Here is a 13,371-nt window from a genome sequence, read left to right on the forward strand (position 1 = left end):
CCTTCCTTCCTTCCGAGGAGTGGCTGGTGGGTTTGAACCGCCAGCCTTCTGGTGAGCAGTCAAGTGCCTTAGGCACTATGCTACCAGAGCTCCTTGGCAAGGATTAGTTATCCTAAATCTCTCTCATAATGAGAAGAATAATCTTGAAACTGGATCAGCTGTTTAGAAGACATTAGCAGTTTCTTCTCAAAAATGCTTTTAATTTTGGGTTGTTGTTGTTGTTGTGTGCCGTTGAGTCGGACCTGAGTCATAGCGAGCTCTAGATTGCCCCATCTTCCTTCCGAGTTAATTTTGTGTAGTACTGATTTTTAAAATATTCATGAAGGGAGGGGAGATACTGAAACAGGAAAGTAAAGAAAGAGTAGAAAGGAAAGGAATGACAGGGAAAGAAATGCACAGGATTCTCTCAAATTCCCTCTGAGGCAAAGGCGCTCAGTGAGTTTGCTAAAGCCTCTTTATATTTATATATACTCCCTCTTTCTTACTGGTATCATGGATACTCCTTAAGTGCTTGCAATGTACACATTAACCCGAGAGAGAGATAAAGCTCAATAGTAATCTAGCCTTGAGACTTGGGTACTAGGATTATGCCCCAATCTATGACACATCTCTGGACGTGCTGGAAGACACTAGAAGGCCAGACAGAGGGCAGCCAACAACCAACTCATGCCCCATAGACTGTTTGCTCAGAAGAGTAACATCTGGGTGCTTGCATGTGGAGTGTTGATCATGTTGGACATAAAATTGAGAAAGAAGAATGACAAACAGATGCTATGGCTGGAAGGGGGGTGTTTAATATTGGCACATTGGAGACACCAACACAATTTCACAATACTACTCCATGGGGGAGTGTTTCAGCTTAAAATTGGTAAGTTACTTTTTCAGAATAAAGGCATTGGAACCAGGCATGCATTTACTCCAACTCTGACGCAAGCACTGAAGTCAGAAAGTAATTTGCCCTTGTTGTTGTTGTTGTTGTTATGTGCCGTCGAGTCAGCCCTGACTCATAGCGACCCTTCCTTGGGTTTCCGAGGCAGTATCACTACAGAAGTAGGATTGCCCAACCTTATTTCTGAGGAGTGGCTGGTGGGTTTGAACCGCCAGCCTTCTGGTTAGCAGTCAAGTGCCTTAGGCACTATGCTACCAGAGCTCCCTTAGAGAACTCAAAATGCTCTTGGCAGTGCAGAGAGAAGCCTGGTCATCAATGCCGATATATAGAAAAAGAAAGGTCATTTCCAGGTACCAAGTAGACCATTTTTCTCACACATGTTGTTGTTGGTTGTTAGGTGTTGTTGAGTCAGTTACAACTCATAGAAAAGCCTGTGTACAACAGGACGAAACACTGCCTGATACTGCGCCATCCTCACAATCTCTGCTGTGCTTGAGCTCACTATCATAGCCGCTGTGTCAATCCATCTGGTTGAGGCGCTCCCCTTTTGTGTTGACCCTCTACATTACCAAGCACGATTTACTCTTCCACTCTCTTCTGACAACATTACCAAAGTGGCTGAGACGAAGTCTGGCCATTCTCACTCCTAAAGAGCATTCTGGCTGTACTTCTTCCAAGACAGATTTGTTCATTTTCTGGCTGGCCGTGGTATTCAGAGTATTCTTCACCAACACCACAATTCAAATGCATCAATTCTTCTTCAGTCTTCATTATTCATAGTCCAGCTTTCACATGCATACGAGGCAATTGAAAATACCATGACTTGGGTCAGGCACATCTTAGTCTTCAAAGTGATAACTCTGATCTTTAACACTGTAAAGATGTCTTTTGCAGCAGATTTGCCCAGTGTAATACATTGTCTGATTTCTAGCTGCTGCTTCCATGGGTGTTGGTTGTGGATCCAAGTAAAATGAAATCCCTGACAACTTCAATCTTTTCTCCATTTAGTGTGATGTTGCTTATCTGGCCAGTTGTGAGAATTTTTGTTTTTTATGTTGAGGTGTAACTTATAATGAAGGCTGTAGTCTTTGATCTTCATCATTAAGTGCTTTAAATCATCTTCACTTTCAGCAAGCAAAGTTGTGTCATCTGTATACTGCAGGTTGTTAATGAGTCATCCTCCAATCCTGATGCCAGACTCTTCTCAGATTGTCCAGCTTCTCAGATTATTTGCTCAGCATACAGATTGAATAAATATGGTGAAAAGATAAAACCCTGACACATACCTTTCTTGATTTTAAACCACACAATATTTCCTTGTTTTGTTTGAATGACAGCCTCTTGGTCTATGTACAGGTTCCTCGATGAGCACGGTTATATGTTCTGGAATTCCCATTTTTTGCAATGTTTCCCACAATTTGTTATGATCCACACAAATGCCTTTGCATAGCCAATAAAACAAGTAAACATCTTTCTGGTATTCTTTGCATTCAGCCAAGATCCATCTGACATCAGCAATGATATTCCTCATTCCACTCTCTTCTGAATCTGACTTGAATTTCTGGCCATTCTCTGTCGATGGACTGCTGCAACCATTTTTGAATTATCATCAGCAAAATTTTACTTGCATGTGCTATTAATGATATTGTTTGATAATTTCCACATTCTGTTGGATCACCTTTCTTTGGAATGGGCACAAATATAGATCTCTTCCAGAAAATTGGCCAGGTAGCTGTCTTCCAAGTTTCTTGGCATAAATGAGTAAGCACCTCCAGTGCTGGATCTGGTTTTTGAAACATCTCGGTGGTTTTCCATCGATTCTTGGAACCTCGTTTTTTGACAATTACTTCAGTTCAACCTGGACTTCTTCCTGCATTACCATTGTTCTTAATCATATGCTACCTCCTGAAATGGTTGAATATTGACCAATTCTTTTTGGTATTTAATGTACTCCTTTCATCTTTTGATGATTCCTGCATCATTCAATATTTTGCCTATAGAATTCTTCAATATTGTAACTTGAGGCTTGAATTTTTTGTTCAGTTCTTTCACTAAAAAATGCTGAGTGTGTTCTTCCTTTTTGGTTTTCTGAATCCAATTCTTTGCATATTTCATTTTAAGACTTTGTTTTCCCCAGCCAGCTTTTGAAGTCTCCTGTTCAGCTCTTTTATTTCATTATTTTTTTTTTCCCCATTTGCTTTAGCTGCTCTCCATTCAAGAGCAAGTTTCATAGTCTTTTCTGACATCTATTTTGGACTTTTCTTCCTTTCCTGTCTTTTTAATGACATTTTGCTTTCTTCATGTAGGATGTTCTTGATGTCATCCCACTACTTGTCATTGGTGTTCAATTTGTCAAACCCATTTTTCAGATGGTCTCAAAATTCATATGGGATTTAATCAAGGTTGTATTTTGGCTCTCATGGACTTAATTTTCTTTAGCTTCAACTTGAACTTGCATCTGAGCAATTGATGTTGTGTTTCACAATCAGCCCCTGGTCTTGTTTTGACTGAGGATCTTGAACTTCTCTGTGATGGTTATGTTTGTGTGTCAACTTGGCTGGGCCTGGTTGAGTGGTGGGGCAGCTGGTGGCAGTATTCCCCATGATGAGACTGGCAATTAACTCCATGGTGGGATCTACCACAAGCAGCTGTGTAGCTGTTTTAGGGATAAGGTCTGCTTCCCATATATAAGGAGAAGCCTTAGAAATGGTCTCTAGCCTACGGCACACTTGGACCCTGCATGTAGCTGTGTCATTGCTCAGCAGCCTGTTATGCTCTGTTGACCTTGGGACTTACAATGGACTTAGGTTAATGGTCTCCTGTGTGGTTTGGTAACATCGGGACTGTGCCATTTTACTTGTCAACCTTGGGGCTTCTCAGCCTCAGCAGCCAGCAGCTGTCTGAGTGAAGAAATGCCTCTAGCTCCAGTGGGCCAGGAGCAGAAAGCAGAGCTGGACCCCAAGGTTGAGGGGCTTTCACCCAGCCCATAGAGGCTGGCACTTTGAACTTGGACTTAACGCTTCCAAATTGTAAGAATAAACTCCTGTTTGTTAAGACCATCCCATTTGTGGTATATTTCCTGTCAGAGTGGCACTGGGGAACCAGAACATTCTCCATCACCCATTCCACAGACATAGTTGATGTGATTCCTGTGTATTCTACTTGGTGAGGTCCATGTGTATAGTTGCCATTTATGTTGTTGAAAAATGTATTCATAATGAATGAGTCATTGGTCTTGCAAAATTCTATCATGTGGTCTCCAGCATCATTTCTTTCACTAAGGTGATATTTTCCATTTATGGATGCTTCTTTGTTTCCAACTTTTGCATTCCAATCCAGTAACTATCAACACATCTTGATTGCATGTTTGGTCAATTTCAGACTGCAGAAGTGGGTAAACATTTTCAGTTTCTTCATCTTTGGCTTCAGTGGTTGGTGCATAAATTTGAATAATAGTAGTATTAACTAGTCTTCCTTGTAGATGTATGGATATTATCGTATCACTGACAGCATTATACCTCGGGATAGATCTTGAAATGGTCTTTTTGATGATAAATTTGACACAGTTCCTCTTCAATTTGAAATTCCTGGGATAGTAGACCATATTACTGTCTGACTCAGATTGGCCAATACCAGTCCATTTCAGCTAGGATTGAATTGATACTGACCTTTATCCATTCCTTTTCATTTTTGACAACTTCCAATTTCCCTAGACTAATACTTCGTACATCCCATGTTCCAATTATTAATGAATGTTTGCAGCTGTTTCTTCTCATTTTAAGTCATGCTACATCAGCAAACGATGGTCCTGAAAGCTTTCTTCCACCCACGTCATTAAGGTTAACTCCACTTTGAGGAGACAGCTCTTCTCCTGTCATATTTTGAATGTCTTCCAACTTGAGGGGCTCATCTTCCAGCACTATATCAGACAATGTTTTCACTGCCAATCATAAAGTTTCCAGTGACCAATTTTTTCAGAAGTGGATGGCCTTGTCCTTCTTCTGAGTCTTAGTCTGAAAGATTTGCTGAAACCTGTCCACCATGGCTGACCCTGCTGCTAGTTGAAATACCAGTGACATAGTTTCCAGCATCACAGCAACAGACAAGCCACCACAGTATGACAAAATGACAGATAAGTGGTAGAAAAATGAGAATTAAATAACATACTTACCCAAAGCACTCAGAGGGGTTCCTGGCCTATGATGTTTACTCCCAGTATGTGCTACTAGCCTCACACTATGGTCGACTGATCCAATCACAGATAGCACCCAAGGCAACCCACTTCAAATCTTTCTACTTAGACCTGTAAATCAGAAACAGAGACTGGAACTTGGAGTGAGTCATGGTCATGGTAGCACTTGAGAGAGAAGGTACCTGAAGTTCTGCTCCTGATGGTCATGGTTCCTTCTCTTCTCAATCTTACTTGTTCATTGTTTTTTTTTTTTTTTTTCTGTGAAATGATTCAGAATGTGTCCAATAAAGGAAGCATAGCTGAAAGTGTGTAGGATATTCCAAAAATATTGGTGGTCTCTGCTGTTCTAGCTAGTGCCCTGAGAAAAGATGGTAAACCAGGAACAGAATATAAGATGAAACAGAAAGATGGGAAAGTCTTTGCGAGGCTTCTAGTCCTGTGTGTCAAGGTATCTTTCAGCTTCTCCAAAGAACCCTGCTCTGCTGTGCCTCAGACTCTTTGCATATTCTGTTTTTCTTCCCACTTGCTCCATTCTCTCACTCCTACACATCTTGCAGATCTCAACCCAAGCATTATTTGCAAGGAAAAGCCTTCTTGGAACCACATTGCTAAGTCTGCTGGACTCTGCAAGAGTGTCCTGTGTTTCTACTTCAGTGCACTTATCACAGCTTATAATTACATATTTGCAAGATGCTTGTTTAATATTTGTCTCTCTCACTAGACTGTAAGCTCCAGAGGAGAGAAAACATCAGACATGTTCATCTCTATAATCCTGGCACTCAGCACCATGCCCAAAGCAAAACCAAGACTCAAAGGTGTTTGTTCAGTGACTCAGTGAGTGAACAAATGAATATCCAGCACAAAAACTTTCCACAGCCATTCTTATTTCCAGGCACAACATGTTGCTCCCTTATCTATGCTCCCAGAGTGCTTTGTAAATACAGTGGTTGTACTTGTCACAACTGTCCTAGCGAGTAGCTTCTAAACTAAACTGTGAGCTTCCCAACAGCAGAGTCTATGAGTTAATTTCTCATTTTTATCCCTACTGCCACTGTGCCTGTTATAGGGCAGGTACTCAAGTTAGATTTGTTAAAATTAAAGAAAATTGAATCCCTCCCACAAGGCCAAAACAACTAGCAGCGTGGACTGATCCGTAGTTTCTTCCTTAGGGGGGGAAATGAATTGGTTATTTCCCTGAATTGTTTGCTCAATTTGGCTAAGGTGATCAATTTGCTGTAATCTTACAGTGGACATATATCAGTCTTTTAACATTTCAAAGGACCTTCAAGTCTACCAGTTCATTGAGTAGCAGCCAAAATCCTGTGAGGTAATCAGATGGGTCTTAATATTCCCACTTCACCAAAGGAGAACTAAGAATCAGGGAAAATAAATTGACCTAGAATCACACATATAGGGTGTCATCTGTATCTTCAGACTCCTTCCAAGATGGGGACTCATATCAAAATCAGGCACCTTCCATCAGGTGGCTGGTGATTCTTAGGGAGGAGTACATTATAAATGTTATAAAGACTCAAAATTACTGAATGTGTATGAGAAGAAGGGAGCTCTGGTGGTATAGTACCTAAGGCATTTGACTGCTAACCAGAAGGCTGGTGGTTCAAATATTCCAGCCACTTCTCGGAAGGAAGATTGGGCAATCTACTTCTGTAGTGATACTGCCTCAGAAACCCAAGCAGGGGTCACTATGAATTGAATCTGACTCTGACAGCAGTGAGTTTGGTGTTTTTGGTTATGAGAAGGAGTGGGAATCAAGGAGAAAAGATGACAGAGATAACCCTAGAGGGAAATAAAGGGCTAAGGGTGAGCTGAGGGTAGGAGAGTTTCAAGAGGCCTCTAAGGATTGGTTGTAGAGTAAATGTGAGAGAAGAAAAAGGGGTGCCTCTATTCCCTGCTGCAAAGCCTGCCGGCCTCAGAGAGACAGGGCTGTAGGTGAGGGGCCTTGGCCACAACTCAGAGATTATCCAAGTAGTTAAGACATTGAGATTGCACTAGGTCAACATTTTCCCAATCTATTTCCTCAAGAAACATTCTTTGTATTTTAATGCATTGTTGATGGGATACAGTAGGCCTCATGAAATATAATGTGTGCTTAGATTAAAGTAGACAACAGAAAAATGATCTCACAGTGGAACTGCTGCAAGGAATTATGGAAATTATCTTTGATTTATGTGTAAATTTAAAATTTCATGATGAAACAAAAAAAGACAAATTGGAGAAATCAAATGCTTTTTATTTTATTTAAAACACAAAGAATGGCCTCTCACAAATGCAAACTTAAGTTATAAAACAAGATACATGATGAAGACCATTGATCACAGAATAGAGGACACACATCACCTCAGCAGATCTTAAAATTGGTCTGAGCACCATGAGCTGATGAAGCTACTTTCTCTCCTTCTTCAGGAGCTCACACTCAACTTCCTCAGTTTGCTTCCTCATTTCTTCATAGCTGATATGGCAGATGATCACAGAATGGGAAGAACAGGTCTACGGTTTTTTTAAGATTTTTTTCTCTTAGAAATTGACTTGAAATATATTTAGAACTTTAAAAATCAAATTTGTATTATATTATATATACATTTGTGTATATGTATGCATATATTCATTATGTGTATATATATAATGCACATCTATCCATATATGCATGTGTATGTATATGTGTGTGTGTGTGTATGTTTAAACACACATATCCAGACACTAACATCTCTTATGTTTCTCTTATGAATCTGTTTGAGATCCAGCCTAGATTCCCCCCTTTGGACACTGTTTCCACCTGCAACACACTCTAATCGCAACCTGTGTGGTAGATAGTGATGGACTGGTGGCTGACCATGACCTAGTCACTTCACGTGCTGCCATGAAGAATGGACACAGTATGAAGCTCCACGCTGGTGGTGTTCTGTCCTATCATTCCATGGGTCTGAAGAAGGCTTGCAGATTGGACCATATATCAAACAAGCAGATGGCCTACTCCAAAGAGCTTTATTAAATGAAAATTCATGAGGTAATTATTTCCTGATGAAGATTCCTGGGTGGTACAATTGGTTTGCTCTAAACTACTAACCAAAAATTGGTGATTTGAACTCACCTAGTGACACCATAGAAGAAAGTCCTGATAATTTGCTTCTTTCTGTAAAGATTATAGCCCCAAATCCCTATGGAGCCCGGTTCTGCTCTGTAACATATGAAGTCACCATGAGTCAGAATCAACTTATTGGCAGTGGGTTTGGTTGCCTTCAGTTTATTTTCTGATGACTGAGCAGTATGAGGAGAATCAGCAAGGGCAGGTGAGGCCGTCAAACTGGAAACAGGGAGAGACTGTTTCTATACCCAGGCTTAAAGGGCAGAGAATCAAGTTACGGGAACCAGTTACAGTTGACTCTGTAATACTGGGTAGGAGACTGACTGCTATAAGAGGCATTCCAGGCAAGATGGACAGCAGAAGCAAAGACACAGTAGCTTGAAACAACCTGTGAAATTTAGAGAAGTACAATTAGTTGAGAATGACTTGGGCACACGACATAGAGAGGGGGTAATGAAAGGTGAGGCTGGAGAGATAGGAGAGTCCAGAACATTAAGGATTTTGATTGCCAGGCTAAAGAGCTTGGATCTTATTCAGAAGGTGGGGAGATCTTGATGGTTTCAAGGAGAGTGGCAACGATGAGGATAGAGAGAAAGTGACAAATAAAAGAACCATATACAAGAGAGAATCTACTGGACTTGGAGATCAATCAGAAATGTTGAGAGAAGGTGATGAGAGAGGCTATTAGGCTGGATTGGGAAATGGTTTCACACTGAGGATCATTCTCAGATGGGAAGAGGACTGGGTGCTAAAGCATCTACAGTCACATGCAAGCCCCACAGGAAACAATGCCAGGGTAATAATTAGTGATGCTTGTCTTGGTGAGAAGGGGAGAAAGGTGAACTATCAGGGTGGATGGCATGCCATTAACCGAGATTAACAGCACAGGAGGAGAAACAGGTGTATGGTAAGAAGAAAGGAGGCATTATTTCAACTATACTGAAGTAGAAAGTCTTATAACAAGTTCAAAACCAAACTCACTGCTGTAGAGTCATTTCCAACTTATACTGACCCCTCCTTGGGTTTCTGAGGCGGTATCTCTGTGGAAGTAGATTGTCCAATTTTCCTTCCAAGGAGTGGCTGGTGGGTTTGAACCTCCAGCCTTTTGGTTAGCAGTCAAGTGCCTTAGGCACTACGCCACCAGGTACAAATGGCTGTTGACCTAAAGGTTGGAGATTCAAATCTACCAGAGATGTCTTGGCAGAAAGACCTAATGATCTACCTCTGAAAAACCAATCATTAAAAACCCTGTGAAGCACAATTCTACTCTGATGCCCAGAGGGTCACCATGAGTCAAAATTGATTCCATGGCAACTGGTGGTAGTGTAGATTCAGTATAGAAAGAGGAAAGAGTCTTCTGGGGTTCTATTGGTAACTCAAGGGCTATTTAATATATGGATTATTTACCCAATAGACCTCAGGAGCTCCTTCAATGTAGGCACTAAAAACCGTTCTCTGGATTTAGAGCATGGGGCTTTAACCAGAAGAGCCCCACTAAGTGTAGTTGGATTTACGTAGTTGAAGTCCTGGGGATGCTAGAATGAAAAGGCTCTCAACCTGCTTTTGCATTTAATAACAATAATGAATATGCTCTTCTGTGTGGGAGCCAAGCACAGGCCCAGCTGTCTGTTGCAAAGCCAAGTTCCCTGTTTAGGATCTCAGTCCCATGTCAAGGCTGGCACCCCAATTCATCAGTGCCTGAGAGTCTGTTTAGCTTGAGACCCACACTGGGTGACTTATAATTAAAACAATTGCAATTTCTTCTTTGAATTTAATTCCAAATATAATTTCTCATTTGCTTCACAAGGGTATGGCATACACCCTTGCCTATCTGTGGGGAAATTAGAGAGAAGCAGAGGGACATGCACCATGCTATGCTTATATTAAAATCATCACTCATATTTTTCTGGCAACACATTTTAATAACTGTCAAATCTTTATTACTTTCTTTGGCGTTTCTATCCACATTTATCATGTCGAATTCATATGGCATTTATATCTTAAGGATGTAAAAATCAACACAGGGGCTTCCCCAAGCTAATCAATTAGTCCAAATCCACTCCTGGGTTTCTGATTTCTGGAAGCTTTGCTGGCTCAGGAAGTACCTGAGAAAGCAGACTCTAACTAACTTCGACAACTTCCTTCCTGGAATAGGGAGATAAAGCAGTTCAGGCTTGAAGAGATGAGTGTATAGGCAGAGAATTCTAGTTGTCGCCTCAAATCCCCTATATCCTGAGTCTTTGCCAAGGAGACTTAGAATAAAGACTACATCATCCGGCCTCCCTTGCTGTTATACGCATTCAGGTAATTATGGCCAACAGAATGTGACGAGAAGTTATGTGTGAAATGTACAGAACACATGCTTCAGGGGAGGAGGTACGGCTTGCCTCTGCATCCCCTTTTCTCCTTGTACATGGTCACAGAGGTTAATCATCTTGGGCCAGGAAACAAGGGCAAACTATAGGGATGGAAAAGCAACAAGACAGAGGAGTATGCATCTTGGATAACCACATGGAAGAAAACCATCATACAAGCACTGGACTACTTACTCATGGACTGTTATGTAAAGGAGAAATATTATTTAAGCCATTTATTCCTTTAACCTTCATTACACCTAGCAAAACCTATATTGTAACACTATAAACACCAGTTATAGTAGAAATAGCAATACCTTTCCAGCTAGAACACATAGGACTGAATTTCAAGTCTATCACTTAGCACCTGTGTGACCTTGGACAATTTACTTTCCTTGCCTGACTCTTATTTATCCCTAGGCTCCAGTTTTTGCAAAATAAGGATAACAACTCCTACACAGACTGAAATAAAGTCAATGCTTATGAAAGTGCTTTGTGTACTCTAAGGCATTACAATGATCATCAGATCTCTCTGGATTACAAGGCAAAAGAATCCACTCATGCTAACCGAATGGGAATTCATTCTAAGGACACAATAGGCAAGATCCTAGATATGCAAGAAAAAGCAATGAAGGGAAACTGGACCTTTGAAAGTACTGGAACTGGAAAGTCAGAAACCAGTTCCACACTCCTGGTTCCCCGGGACCACATGAGCTCTCCGAGACAGCTCATTTAACACCTTTCTACATTGTGACTCTTCAGCTTCACAACTCATCATCATCTGACTATAGCCCCTGGGTCTTAACTCAGATTCTCCTAAGAGGATCTGACTGGTTGATATCATTGGCTGACTGTAGGTCAGGTGTTCATTTTCATTCAATCAGTTTTAGGCAGGGGTGCAAGGTCATGTGACAGAGGGTAGACCAGTTCAGGAACTGTGATGCATTAGTTTTTCAAGTAGGATAATAGGTGAGGAAGGCAGTATCCTTTCTGATATATAGGCAGTCCTTAGGTTCTGAACATTCAACTTAGGTACAACTCATAGTTACAAGCCAACCCTTGTAAAAGCATATTACATTAAAAATGCTAGGTACATACAATGGTTCACAACAACAAATGGACACCACTTTGCAGCACAGATCAAAACATTATTATTACTGTATTATTATGTTAAAGATGTCTTTCATGTTTTCTACACATAAGTTACATTATATACTGTACACTAAGATGAACATTTGACTGACATTATATATGAATTGCACATAACTGTTCCAACATATGTATAAATTCAGCTTAAAGACTTAGAAATGCAACTCATTCATAATGGAGGGACTGCCTGTACAATGGAAATGATGATTAAAAGGATGTTAGCTGTTCCTAGCAGGAGGAGAGATTTAAACAAATGCCTGAAAGTTTAAGTTTTCTTTGAAAAAATTTCTGAGGTTTCCAGATATTCTCCTTCCTTATTAATGTAGTGGACCTTATAGCATCAGTTTCCATAGATGAACGCAAATGAAAACTCATCTTCTTTTAGCAGCCAGCATCCCCTTGCTCACCCACACATCATGATGTAGTGACTGAAAATACGTTTTGGCCTTACCCTTCCCCTTTCCTTTAATGATTGGAATGAAAGTTTGCTTTCAAATGGGACATTGGAGATGTAAAAGACATGGCACCCTTTCACCACAATCTGGTACCGAGAATGTTGTAGCAACGTCTGTCCTCATAGACCCATCAGCACCATCATTTCAACTTCTTCAGTGTGACTTCCTTCTAAGTAATTGCACTAGATCTTTCCCTTTGCACAAGAGAAAGCTTATTCAAAAGGCTTTAATGAAAAGGAGAAAAGACATTATCTTCTGCCTCACATTCTTGCCCTCCTGCTAAAGGAAATAATCATCTTATGCCCAGACAAGTTCTATGCTTCCTTTCTGCGTCTAAGATTTGAAGAGAAAAAAATTTTTAGAAAGTAAATGAGAAAGTGAGTTAAGCCTATTTATTTCTGATCATGATAGATGAAGTAGAGGAGGAGATAAACTGAAAAATGTGTAAGCTTCAGTTTCCTTAATTTATCTTTAATTCCTCTAATGGGGAAAATACCTTCCAAAGAACTCAGATCCACCTAAGCTGGTGTGTGTGTGTGTGTGTGTGTGTGTATGGGTAAGTTTTCAGGTGGAAAGTATTCAGGTGACATTTTATGATCAAACTGGAAGTTAGTTACATTAGAAGGACAATCAGAAAGCAATTCATGATTGTAGATTTTCAACCCAATTGAAATAGGTAAAAAATCATATTTTTATTTTCTCTCTCTTATACATGCTCTGTCTCACCAATGCTCACTCCTACTCTCTTAATCTCAATAGAATTATATTCAGCAAATTATCAAAAATCGTTTTCAGTTATAACAATCTGATTTTATTTTTATTTTGCCTTCCAAAACCATATATGAGCCATGTAATAAATAAGTAAAAATTTATATCTAACATATATTTTACATTTTTCCATAAAAGAGTAGATATTATCTAAAAAATATCCAATATAGCTGCTATAATTACTGGCATCTGACCTACCCTCTCTAAAGTCTTTGAGCCTGGGCAGTGTTCTATGGATATTTTGATGGTATGGCTGAGGATAAGGGTATGTTTGATTTTTCATTAGAAAAATAAACTTTAGGACATATGCTCTTTTAATTTAGTTTGCTTTTTGCCAGCTGCTCTCTTCTTTGCAGACCCTACCCCATTGTCCCTCTAGATCTCACTCTCTCTACTTGTAGTGGCTGGGTTTTGGGTGGAATTGACTCCACCCTAGCTCTAGAGGTATGCATGTGGCTTAG

The sequence above is a fragment of the Orycteropus afer genome, unplaced genomic scaffold, assembly GCF_000298275.1.
Source record: "Orycteropus afer afer isolate SDZICR_OR568_19922 unplaced genomic scaffold, OryAfe1.0 scaffold00082, whole genome shotgun sequence".
Taxonomy (NCBI): Eukaryota; Metazoa; Chordata; class Mammalia; order Tubulidentata; family Orycteropodidae; genus Orycteropus; species Orycteropus afer.